The sequence below is a fragment of the Pan paniscus genome, chromosome 12 (genome assembly GCF_029289425.2).
Source record: "Pan paniscus chromosome 12, NHGRI_mPanPan1-v2.0_pri, whole genome shotgun sequence".
Taxonomy (NCBI): domain Eukaryota; kingdom Metazoa; phylum Chordata; class Mammalia; order Primates; family Hominidae; genus Pan; species Pan paniscus.
Genome location: NC_073261.2, coordinates 43682867 through 43695702, shown reverse-complemented (window position 1 = coordinate 43695702; position 12836 = coordinate 43682867). Strand labels below are relative to the sequence as shown.

Sequence of the window (12836 nt, the reverse complement as noted above, 5' to 3'; positions counted from 1 at the left end):
AAACTAAAAGACAAAAACCTAACATATGTAGTTGAGAAGATAGGTGAAAATCTAAGGTGAACTCTAATAAAATGTCTATTATAGTTTGGATGAGTTTCCAGAAGAGAGTTTAGCTATGCTGCACTCAGTTGCCTAAACCAGCTAACTTCTTCAGTATGCACCTGAATCTACAATTGACATGAGTTGGGAAATAGGGGAGTAGGCAGTAACTGATAATGATCTAAGGGGACTAGAATGAGGTTCTTCTTATTTTAAAGTAAGATAGCTCCAAAATGCAGCAAGTAATTAAACCTAAGAGATTAGTCATGACTCAGAGCCTAGTCATGACTCACAATCTAGTAACTGAATAAGACATCCTAACCAGAAGACACAGAGCAGTTGTCTAGAGCTGAGGAGACTAGAAGGGAAGCAAGTAGGTGTCAGCAAAACAAAATGCACACCTTCAGCAGGAATCATGTACCCAACAGTAAATGATTAATCTTCAGAAACTTGGAAGGAGTTAATTTTAGAAGACCAAGGCTGTGAGATGACTGGTAAGTTGGGCCCTACATCAAGGGCATATTTTTTATTTACTCCCTAAATAAGGTATTTTTCCCTAAATAAGGATGAGGTTCATGAAAAGAAGTAAGAAAACACTGGTTTTATTTTCCAATGAGAGTAAATTCATTGGAGAATAGAAATTAAATGCCTTAGTTCCATGAGAAGATAGTTTTGTGACAACAGCAGAATATTTGAGGGAATTTTAAGTTGCATACATAACCTGCCCTGTCCTGTACCAGATGAGTACAGTTTTTCTTTGTTCTCTTTAAGTATTACCTCATCGCTCCAGCAGCACTATCTCACCCGCATCTGCCAATGAGTTCTCATGGTCCTCTATACAGAGGACAAGATGCAGTCACATCACTTCATCTCCTACCAGGGAATAGGCTGACTAGGAGAGAAGAAAAACACACATAATAGCCCTATTCTACTACATTTCTGCCAGTTTTCATTTGCTATCCAAAGTATACTTATTTGATGATTCCTATAAATAGCAATGATCTAAGTTGCTGACATGTCTATCACTGTAACCCGATTCTATAGTTCCTGTTCACCTTCATCTCTCCTTAGTGGTAATTATTATGATAAATTATTAGTATTGTTATTATTATCCTCACTAGGCAGTTCCATCTTTTCTTCTTCTCTTTGGTTATTGAATCATTACTGGTCAGATTCCTGGCTTTATATTTTACTCATGTCATATTCATTCATACATTCATTCATTCATTAAAGACACTTTTGGGCTTTTGTGTGGCATGACCCATGCAACATATTTTTTAAAAATGCAAATATTAATCAGAAATAAAACTACATGATGTGAAACAAAAATATTTAATATTAGATCAAAATATATAGATAGAATCAATAGCAGCTTATATGTCATCACTTCACTACTCAATAGAACAAGGAAATATCTATAAAAATAAATAAAATTATTACAAACTAAAATGATTGATAGGATTTGGAAATGCAGGAATGGAATATAGAAATAATTTTGCTGGTAGAATAATTAGAAGGAAATATTGCAGGTTCTATGGAAGAAGAAGTTAGTGGCTCGCTTCTTCTTCCATGGGGAAATAATGTTGGAAGGATTTTTAAAGGCTTAGCTAAGACAGAAGTCTTTCAGGCCAATAAGCACTATTGTTTGTATGAGTTTCATAAATATTTCTTATACTGAAAGCAGGTTTCATAATCGTGTCTGAGCATCCAGTATACACCAAGGTTTCTGATATACTCAAGCCTGCAGTGAAGATGAGGCAGCTATTGGATTTTGTTTTGTTTTTGTTGTTCAGTTTCTTAATACAGAGCAAGTATTGAGAACACTGATTGAAATGTTTATGTCTATTTTTATTGTTAGCTGTTTGAATTATTTTTCTTTGCCAATCAAATACATAAATGGGACTAAGGAGTAGAAAGATATTATTTTTTATTTTTCTCTTAAGAAGATAATAATGACATCTTTAGGAATAATACATTTTAAACAGAAATAGTTAATGAGAAATAAATTATGCTTTCCACATGTCATATTTAGAAGTGATCTACCAGCTTCCAAGAATGTCAGATAATTCTTCGTGTTTGAAATACCAATTTTGTAGTCGCAGCTGGAAAAAAATAACTCCATATATATCACTTGCATGTGCTAATATCACTGTCTAATAATTCTACATGACACTTATAAAAAGCCACTTGCATCCGGCAAACATGCAGAAGTCTCATGACAGTCAGCAACATTCTGGATTCATCTATGACAGTTTGCCATGGAGTTTGGAAATATATTTAATAAAAAGTCCATGATAAAAACTGAAGAGAAAAAGATAAAATCAAAGGAAAATGTGGAAAATCATACATCTAGCAAGATACATAACTGCCAGAATAAATAAACTGGCAGATCAAATAAAATGGGCAATTTAAAGTCCACTGTCAACAGAAAAAAAAATCATGCACATATGTACTTTTCAGCAATAGTTTTTTTTTAAATTAGAATTGCTAAGAGTATTTCTGAGAAGAGTCTATTTTGACATTGCTAAATTGCTGTATAATAGCAACTGGATTATAAAAATTGATTTTTGCTTCTTATCATTTAAAAAATTGTGTTCCTTATTATTTGTAAGACATCAAGAATATTGGAAGAAGAGGAGGAACTCATTTCCTGTGGCTTCATATTTCCTTGTGACTAGACGCATTACAATCACTTCTCCCTATCTTTCTCACTGTACTCCTTCCCATGGCAGGAGACATGAGTCATCTGTTCGGTGAGTTGAGAAGAGAAATTGAGCTTTGTTGCTCAGCAACAACTTATTTTCTCCAATCTTTTGCATCCTGCTGCTCATGAGAAGGGGTATTTTCCAATTTAATATGGGCAAAAATAGGTTTAATTTAGGCAGTGTTAATATGCTCTTTGATGAGACTTAAGTCACACTCTTCAGTGTAGCCTTAACAAGTGGCACAGGTAAAACTGTTATATCAAAATACCTGCCTCCTGCCTCTTGAATTTCTGTCAGTCATTTCTGAACACAAGCAGAGTAGAAGGAAAGTAATGTGTTGATCCTTTGAACTCAAAGAGAATGCACTGAAGCATGGCAAGTTGTCCTTATAACACTATGTATTTGGACTGCTACACAAAGAAGAAGAAAAAATCAATGATAAGGCCCCTTTGTACCCTAAAAATTAAACTATTGTGCTGCTAACTTTAAGAGGACAAATGTGACTGAGTTCTGCAAATATTTTTAAACTAATGTAATATTTAATTTAAATACCCTCAGAAATAACACCACACATCTACAAGCATCAAATCTTTGACAAACCTGACAAAAACAAACAATGAGGAAAGAATTCCCTATTTACTAAATGGTGCTGGGAAAGCTGGCTAGCCATATGCAGAAAACTGAAACTGGACCCCTTCCTTATACCTTTTGCAAAAATTAACTCAAGATGGATTAAAGACCTAAACATAAGGCCTAAAACCATAAATACCCTAGAAGAAAACCTAGGCAATACCATTCAGGACATAGGTATGGGCAAAAACTTCATGATTAAAACACTAAAAGCAATGGTAACAAAAGCCAAAATTGACAAATGGGATCTAATTAAACTAAAGAGCTTCTGTGCAGCAGAAGAAACTATCATCAGAGTGAACAGGCAACCTACAGAATGGGAGAAAATTTTTGCAATCTATCCATCTGACAAAGGGCTAATACCGAGAATCTACAAGGAACTTAAACTAATTTACCAGAAAAATAGAAACAACCTCAACAAAAAGTGGGTGAAGGATATGAACAGACACTTCACAAAAGAAGACATTTATGTAGCCAAAAAACATATGAATAAAAGCTCATCATCACTGGTCATTAGAAAAATGCAAATCAAAACCACAGTGAGATACCATCTCATGCCAGTTAGAATGGCGATCATTAAAAAGTCAGGAAACAAGAGATCCTGGAGAGGCTGTGGAGAAATAGCAACGGTTTTACACTGTTGGTGGGAGTGTAAATTAGTTCAACCATTGTGGAAGACAGTGTGGCAATTCCTCAAGGATCTAGGACCAGAAATACCATTTAACCCAGCAATCCCATTACTGGATATATATCCAAAGGATTATTAATCATTCTACTATAATAAAAAGGCATGCACACATATGTTTATTGCAGCACTATTCACAATAGCAAAGACTTGGAACCAACCCAAATATCCATCAATGATAGACTGGATAAAGAAAATGTGGCACATATACACCATGGAATACTATGCAGCCATAAAAAAGGATGAGTTCATGTTCTTTGCATGGACCTGGATGAAGCTGGAAACCATCATTCTTAGCAAACTAACACAGGAACAGAAAACTAAACACTGCATGTTCTCACTCATAAGTGTGAGTTGAACAATGAGAACACATGGACACAGGGAGGGGAACTTCACACACTGGGGTCTGTCGGGGGGTGGGGGGCTAGGGGAGGGATAGCATTAGGAGAAATACCTAATGTAGATGATGAGTTGATAGGTGCAGCAAACCACCATGGCATATCTATACCCATGTAACAAACCTGCACGTTCTGCACATGTATCCCAGAACTTAAAGTATAATAATAATAAAAATAAATAAGTAAATAAATAATACCATATGTTGACCTATGCCCTTTCTGTATTATAGTATGATAAGGCAAATCCTACCTTTGTCAATCTCCCTTTTAAAGTCATTGACTATATCCCTCACATTTCTCCTGATTGCTCTTGGGTCTTATGTGAGGGCAACGGTTTCACTGTAAAGAAATCAAGAGAAAAGAAAGCAAGGTGAGGTAACATAAATAGATGGAATTATTTATTAGTTCGTGGGGTTGCCTGGATAAATTGCAATTCTACTTTGCTGTCATCAGACCAATCCCAGTACAGTCTGAAACTGAGGGAGAGTTAAGGAAAAAGGAGAGGGATGGAGTCAGATATAATATGTTTACAAATCCATAAGAATTCTTATTCCCCTGCCTCATTTTATTCATGCCATATGACCACATAAGAGTTCTTTTAGTGTTTTTCTGGATAAAGTCCTGATGGTTTTATTATTATAAAATTGTACTTTCATGAATATACTCCTTGAGGGAGCATAAAAGAAAGGAATGCTTAATGAAACTTATTCTTTATATTTGCTTTTTTTGCCTGCTTAATTTTACTAGAAAACCCACCATCTGAATATAGGTGGTTAATATAATTATAATACTGTTCTTTTGTTTTTGATCACAGTTTATTGAGTTAACATTTTAGAAATATGGTTATCAGAAATTTGTATTTGCCACCAGGGCTGGACAACAAGTACTACATCAGAACATTTTCCTGTATATTTTATCTTTAAAAATAAAGCCTGTGATCTCAAATTATAATATTTCATTTCACTGGTGATTCAAAAGGTGCTTTACATCAAATGAAACTTCTGTTTTGCAGTTGGGTCTTATTTCACATAAACATTCTTGTATTTTTATGTAAAATTGCATTTGTGTAGTTATATATATAAACTAATTGTACATCAACAAAAAAAGACCTCTGAAAACTTACTCCTCCATAAAAGAAACCAAAAGAATTGCAAAAATCATTAGAATCATTTTTTTCCAAACTCTAAAAATTAACCAAAGGCTTCCAGCAACCCATTTCAAGAAGCCTCTTTTTCAAATAAAACAGCTAAATGTCAACAGTAAGCTTTATGGTAGTTTAGCTAGCCTTAGTCTTAGTAATATTTTCAACTTCCTAGCTCAGTGGTAGCCTTAAACTTAACAATTTGGGCGAAAGAGAATGAAGCTCAAGTTTTTTTGAAGTCTCATTCCCAAAGAATTGTCATTATTTGACCTGTCAAGTGGGACACGCTGGGAGACTCCGCTGAAAAGGCTTGTCTGTATTGGCCTGGTTCATAGCTCACTCAGTGCTAACAGTCTTTTCCAGGATGCATTTCTTTAAAATATTTACAGCAAGTGTTTTAACATAGTCGTTATCTGAGAAAATGTGTATCAGATGCAGCAAACAATATACTAAACAAAAAATAGAAAAAGCTGAGGAACAAGATTCCCCTGTGAGAATCATAAGAGCTTTAACATATTCTAAGGACTATAGAAAACCATGTACATATGTAGAATTGTTTGTGTACATGTTCAAAATAGATATAAGAATTTCCTAAGTTGTTAACCATGGCTTATCTTGAAGCTTTATACCAGGTAAAAATGAAGGACAACACAGATATAGAGAGAAAGCCCTTTGTAATGCTGGGAGATTTCTTGCTTTCAGGCATTTAAGGAGATCTCTAATCATTTACTAAAAACTAAATAATTGAGTAAGACTCACAGGTAAAAAAAATGAAGACTGCAGACTTTGCCAAATTAGTTAAGAAATGTCACTAAACAAAGAAAGAGTATAACATAAACAATAGCAACAATAAGCACTGGGAAGGAGAAGAATCTTATTTGCTACAGAGTTACACTTCATTATTTCTAATGCCCTATATTCAACCACAACTACAAAAAATACAGTTCATACAAATCAAGAAAAAAGTGTGGTCCATACATTGATATAAAAGCAATCAAAAGAATTTATCACTGAAGAAGTCCAGATCTTATACTTATTAGATGAGGACTTCAAATCAGAAATTTGAAATATTTATCAAAGAGCTAAAGAAAAACATGACTGAAGAATTGAAGGAAAGTATGAAAACTTCATTTCATCAAATAGACAACATCAGTATAGAAATGGAAATTACAAAATAGAACCAAGTAGAAATTCTAGAGTTGAGAAGTATAATAACCAAAATAAAACTGCTTTCCTGTGACTCAAGAACAGATCTATGCAAACAGAAGAAAAAAATAATCAATCTTAATACTAGGTTTATTGAGGAACAGAAAAAAAAATTTAAGGTTAGAAAAATCTCAGAGACTGGGAAGTACCAAGATAGTTACTAACATAGGTGTAAATAAAGTCCTAGAAGGAGAGGCTAAAGAAAAGGTGGAAGACAGAGTATTTGAAAAAGAGTGGCTGAAAGACTGACAATTTTTTGGTCAATAAAAATCCTGAATTAATACTTCCAAGAAACTTAATAGCCTCCAAGCAGGATAAACTCAAATAGACCCACACTGAGATACATTATAACCAAAATGTCGGAAGCAAATACAAAGAAAGGATCCTCAAAGAAGGAATAGAGTAATGACTTGTCATGTACAAGGGAGTCACAATAAGATTAACATCCAATTTCTCATAAGAAACTACGGAGTCCAGAAGGCAATGAAATGCCATATTCAATGTGTTAAAATAAATAATCAATCAATGTGTTAAAATAAATAATTAATTCTACGTCTGACACAACTATTCTACAAAAATAAAGGATAAATTAAGACCTAACCATGTGACACATAAAACTCTTAACACACCTGTCCTACAAGTAATACCAAAGGATGAAGTCAAAGTAAAGACTAAATACCACATGAAGAGGTAAAGCACACCACTAAATATAACTATATAGTTAAAGGACCATATAAGTGTATTTTTTGCTTGTATTTTTTTCCGATTTTAAGGACAAAAAAACATGACATAATTGAAAATTTAACTTAATAAGCACACAATGGATAAACATGTAATTTATGACATTAAAAACTTAAAAGAGAGATGAGTTCTGCAGGAGAAAACCTATGTGTACTATTTAATTAAACTTGTGCTTATCCAAACTAGACTGTTATAAAATAATAAATAATGGTAATCTCCAGGAAAATCACTAAGAAAATACATCCAAAAATATAGTAAAAGACAGGAAAACATAATTGAAAAAGTTATACTAAAAATATTTAACCAAAAAGAATAATAGTGAAATTGGCCGGGCGCAGTGGCTCACGCCTGTAATTCCAGCACTTTGGGAGGCCAAGATGGGCTGGTCACGAGGTCAGGAGATCAAGACCATCCTGGCTAACACGGTGAAACCCCGTCTCTACTGAAAATACAAAAACAAAATTAGCCGGCACAGTGACGGGCGCCTGTAGTCCCAGCTACTTGGGAGGCTGAGGCAGGAGAATGGCGTGAATCCGGGAGGCGGAGTTTGCAGTGAGCCAAGATCGCGCGCCACTGCCCTCCAGCCTGGGCGACGGGCCGAGACTCTGTCTGAACAACAACAACAAAAAGAATAATAGTGAGATTAAGGGAAAGAAAGAACTCCACAAACTCTTTTACAAAAGGAGGAAGTGAGACCACTTTTCAAGCTCATTCTATGAGGCTGGTATTACCCCAATACCAAAGCCAGACAAAGACATCATAAGAAAAATAAAAAACTGCATATTAATATCTCCTATGAATGTTCACACCAAAATTCTCAATAAAATACCAGCAAACCAAAATCGTCAGCAAATTAACAAGACATATACCCCATGATCTAGTGGGTTTTCTCCCATGCATTCAGGTCAATATAGGAAAATCAGTGTAACATTTATATCATATATTACATTAGTTGAATAAAGGGAGAAAAGAATCCAAATGATCATCTAGAAAAATCATTTTACAAATTCAGCATTCTTTATGATAAAAATATTCAACAAACAGAAATAGAGGGGAGCTTTCTCAACCTACAGTAATAATTGGTAACTATGAAATCCCACAGAAAACATCATACATAATGGTGAAAAATGTAAAACTTTCTATTAAAATAAACAGTAAGAAAGACAAGGCTCTCCACTCTTGCCACTTTTATTCGATATTGCGCTAGGGTTTAGAGCTGAGATAATTAAGCAAGAACATTACAAAAAAGCCATCCGTGTTGAAAACAAAAAAGTATAACTATCTCCATTTACAGAGGACATTACATGTAGAAAACTCTAAGAATCAACTAAAAAATTATTATTTAGGCTACTAAAGAAACTCAGCAAGATTGTGGGATATAAGATCAATGCCACTTCAAACCTTTTAGGACAATAATAATAAAAATAACAGAAAAAATAACAGTATGGTGAAGATGTATGAACGATCCCCATACATTGCTGATGAGGATGTCAAATAGTGAAGCTTTTGCTGAAAATAGTTGGGTAGTTACTCAAAAAGTTAAGCATAGGGTTACAATAGGACTGAGATATTCCACACCTTGGTACATACTCCAAAATTGAAAACACGTATTCAAACAAAAACTCTTATAAGAATGTTTATAGCAGCATTATTCATAAAAGACAAAAAGTACAAACAACCCTAATGGCCAGCAACAGATGAACAGATGAATACAATGATGTATATCCATACAGTGAACCGTTATTCAGCCAAACACAGGCATGAAGTACTGGTACATGCTATAATGTAGATAACCTGAAAAAAGATCATAATAAATAAAAGAAGAGAGACAACAGAAGGATCTGTATCGTATGACTCCATTAATTTGAAATATCCAGAATAGGTAAATTCATAGAATCAGAAAGAGGAGTGACTGCCACAATCTGGAGACTGAGAGCGAGGTAAAGTGTGGGGGTTTCTTTTGCTGTGATAAAATTTTCTGAAATTGAGATAGTAAACTAACGAATATACTAAAAAACAATTTTACACTTTAGTGGGGTGAATTGTATCATATACGTGTTATTTCTCTGTAAAAACTAATGCTGGTATGACAGTTCAATCCCATGAAATAGCATCTCCTTTAAATTTCACTGTATTTCTAGCAGCCAGGTCATGTAGAAGAAAGGCCATAGGCTTCATAGCTGTCCAGAATGGTAATAAACCAAAGCTTCATTCTCTGGGGGCTCTATGCCTTAGGGCAATTACCTAATCATTTTGATCTTGGATTTTCTTACGTGTAAAATGGTGGTAGTTACACTTACCTTAACATGTTTTGGTGAGAATTAAATGAGGCAGTGCAGGTAAAGAGCCAGGCCAAGCTAGCTGCACAGTAAGCTTAATTTTATTTTCTGTATTCATATTGTTGCTTCTTTTTCTCCTTCCCCTTATGTTTAATCCAATTTAATTGCATCCTGTTCCTCCAGATGTTACTTACATAGGAATAGTGTAATAAATTCATTTTTCTTTTTTATACTACCTGTAATTGTATTTTTGCCCTCGTTTATCTTTATTCCAATTTCCCTCTGAGAAAACAGACAACCACGTTTGCTCAGTGTTCTTGCCCCTCTGTGGTGTGTGGCTTTCTGACCTCATTTAAAAGGAAACATGCAAGAGTCATTTGGAAAAAGGAAACCCTCCGAAGGTTTCTGGTTATACAATATTTAGGGACTAGATTGGACTTTTGTTACAAATAAATATCTCTTTGGAAAGAGTGGCCAACAATAAAATTCAGATGAAGTTCACAATTTGCATGCCATTAGTATTCTCATAAAGAATATCAAGTTCTGCCTCATTTCCAGAAAATTTCAAATTTGAACAGTGGAAAAGTAAAGCATGAGGATAGGGGAGAGCTTTCAATCATAAAATTTTAAATATGGGGGGAAATAGTACAAACATAATTTTTCAATGTTAAATGATATTTGTGCCAAATATAATGCTTCATCAAATCGAATTTTTAAATATCTTGTATACAAAATAAATACCCTGGGTTACAAGTAGACAACCCTGGGTTACAAGTAGATAGACCCCCATCTCCCAGTTCGGATAATCCTCTCATCAGTGACCTCCACAGGAATTTCATAAAATAACTTTTGAAAACCGTTTGTTGAATGAGAAAAATTAAAAAAGAAACAACTACCTACTTGGAGCCACTCTATGATTTAAATCTGACTGACATTTTTGTTCAATTCTATATGTATCTCAAGGTCAGAGACAGTCAAATATATACAGGCTACATTAGTATCATTCTAGTGTCTCTCTGTATTGCCAAGTAGTCATTTGGACCATTTAAGAAGAAGAACGAATAGAAAATACACTTAAACAGTTTGTCTGTAATTCATGATAAGATGTGCTAATTACTATTGAGCAGCAAGAAAAATTAGAATCTTCACAGTAAGGTCTTCTAGTAATGTATGATTAACTCTTTGTGGATTTCAAAGTTACCATATTTAAGATTATTTAAAGTTTGTCTTCTTTACTTTTGAATCTAATCTGTACTGAACTCGTAAGTGACAACTATATATATATGCACACACACATTTTATAGTATGTATAAAGTATGTATATAGAGATTATATGCTTGTAATATGTATACAGTATATTTTATATATATATATATATGTATGGTGCATCCTTTCACAATTTTTAGTGAGTTTTGGTCATTTTGTATATATGTGCAAAATTTTACTTTACAGAAAAACAACCACAAATCTCTAATTAAATATCTGCAATTTAAGTTTAATTTGCATAAAATTTGGATTAAGAAAAACCTATAGAATTTAATTTTGGGTCCCACAAAGGACATATGAGAAAACCTTGCAGCTATACGTGTCACTGGTAAAGATGATTCTAAAATTGAGTCAGTGTACTCTTCTGCCTTCATTCAGCCAGTCTTCTAAACATAGCTGAGTCTCTTGTTTGTAATGTGAGATTGAAGAGGGTCTCAAGAATGACAAGCTGAGAATAATTACTCATTTCCCAGACTTCAACTAATGGAGAAAAACTATCTTGCATATGTGAACAAATCCTATAAGATATCCTCTGCGCTAAAGAGTACCTCACTAACTTCTCCACAAGTATGAAAACAGCTTGTGTCTCCTCTCCAAATTAGGAAATGAAAGAGAGATAGATTATCCAACATAGAAAGGAAATAATATTTCAGAGTTTCTTTTTTCAAGGGAAACAGGATTTGGTATCAAGAAGGAGGTAAATGCAACTATAGAGTGGAGGATAGATTAATGAAAACACATTGAAACACAAATGAGAGAATCTACTCACCCATGACACTCTGGCAACTCTTTGAAAGTTTATTTTATAAAGAACTCTAACACTATGTAGCTCTGAAATGGTGGTTGGAAACATTGCAAGACATGATTCTATGCTTCTGAAATATGGAAAGAAACTAGACAGATAAGTCTTCGGCCCTTATAGAACATTCAATGTATGAAAACACTGTATATTAAACAATACTAGATTCATCATTAATGACTCAAAATACAACATTCATTTACATTTGTCTTCCTTCACACTTAATTTCTTCCCTCAGAAATTAATTTTCTTTTTTCTATGCTCTGAAAACTCTGATTTTGCATTCAAAAAAAGGAATGTTTTCCCCTAAATGAATCATGTCTAACCTGCTGTCTAGAATCTCACATTTTTAGGTTGAAAATGATATTAAAGTGACATATAGTGACAGAACTCATAGAAGCAGAGAATGACTCAGGTAACCTATAACATTTTGTGCTAGTTCTAAATACATGATGGATGTTTTCCTAATATTAAACTGAAATTTGCCTTTCTTTAGAACAATGTTTCTCATTCTGCTATATGAGGCTTCAATGAGAAATTTAAATACCTCTTCCACATATAGCATCTGCACCTCCTACAACTTCATGTTCCCGTTACCAAGATAACTACCCCAATTTCTTTACCTTTCCTTTAATATTGTGTAATTTAAGACACTTCTTTAGCCTCTTCACTATCCTGTAAGAAATCTATTAATAAAAGCTTTTCTTCAGTTTAACAACAGTGACTCAATTCAGTATCAGGGACACTGTCTATAGATAAAGAATGACCAAATATATATAACTGATCTCTTCTAATATAAGTCAATATTCCAGTCATTTCCCAAACTTCAAATGTAATTATTCATTGTTTAAAAAATCTGTATTACTGATATAATTCTGATATTGCACAAGAACACCTCATTAAACAAAAACGAATTTTTTTTAACTCATCATTCCTCAAACTCTATT

At 33.8% G+C, this 12836-nt stretch overlaps 1 long non-coding RNA gene across 1 annotated transcript in view; it reads left to right on the top strand.

Moving 5' to 3' along the window:
• Positions 1–393: 393 nt before the first annotated feature.
• The window catches only part of LOC117979197 (uncharacterized), a 154876-nt gene continuing 142433 nt past the window's right edge, over positions 394–12836 (top strand). Inside the window, exon 1 of the long non-coding RNA XR_008624326.1 lies at positions 394–533. This is a non-coding gene — a long non-coding RNA (uncharacterized LOC117979197). The remainder of the gene's footprint in view (positions 534–12836) is intronic.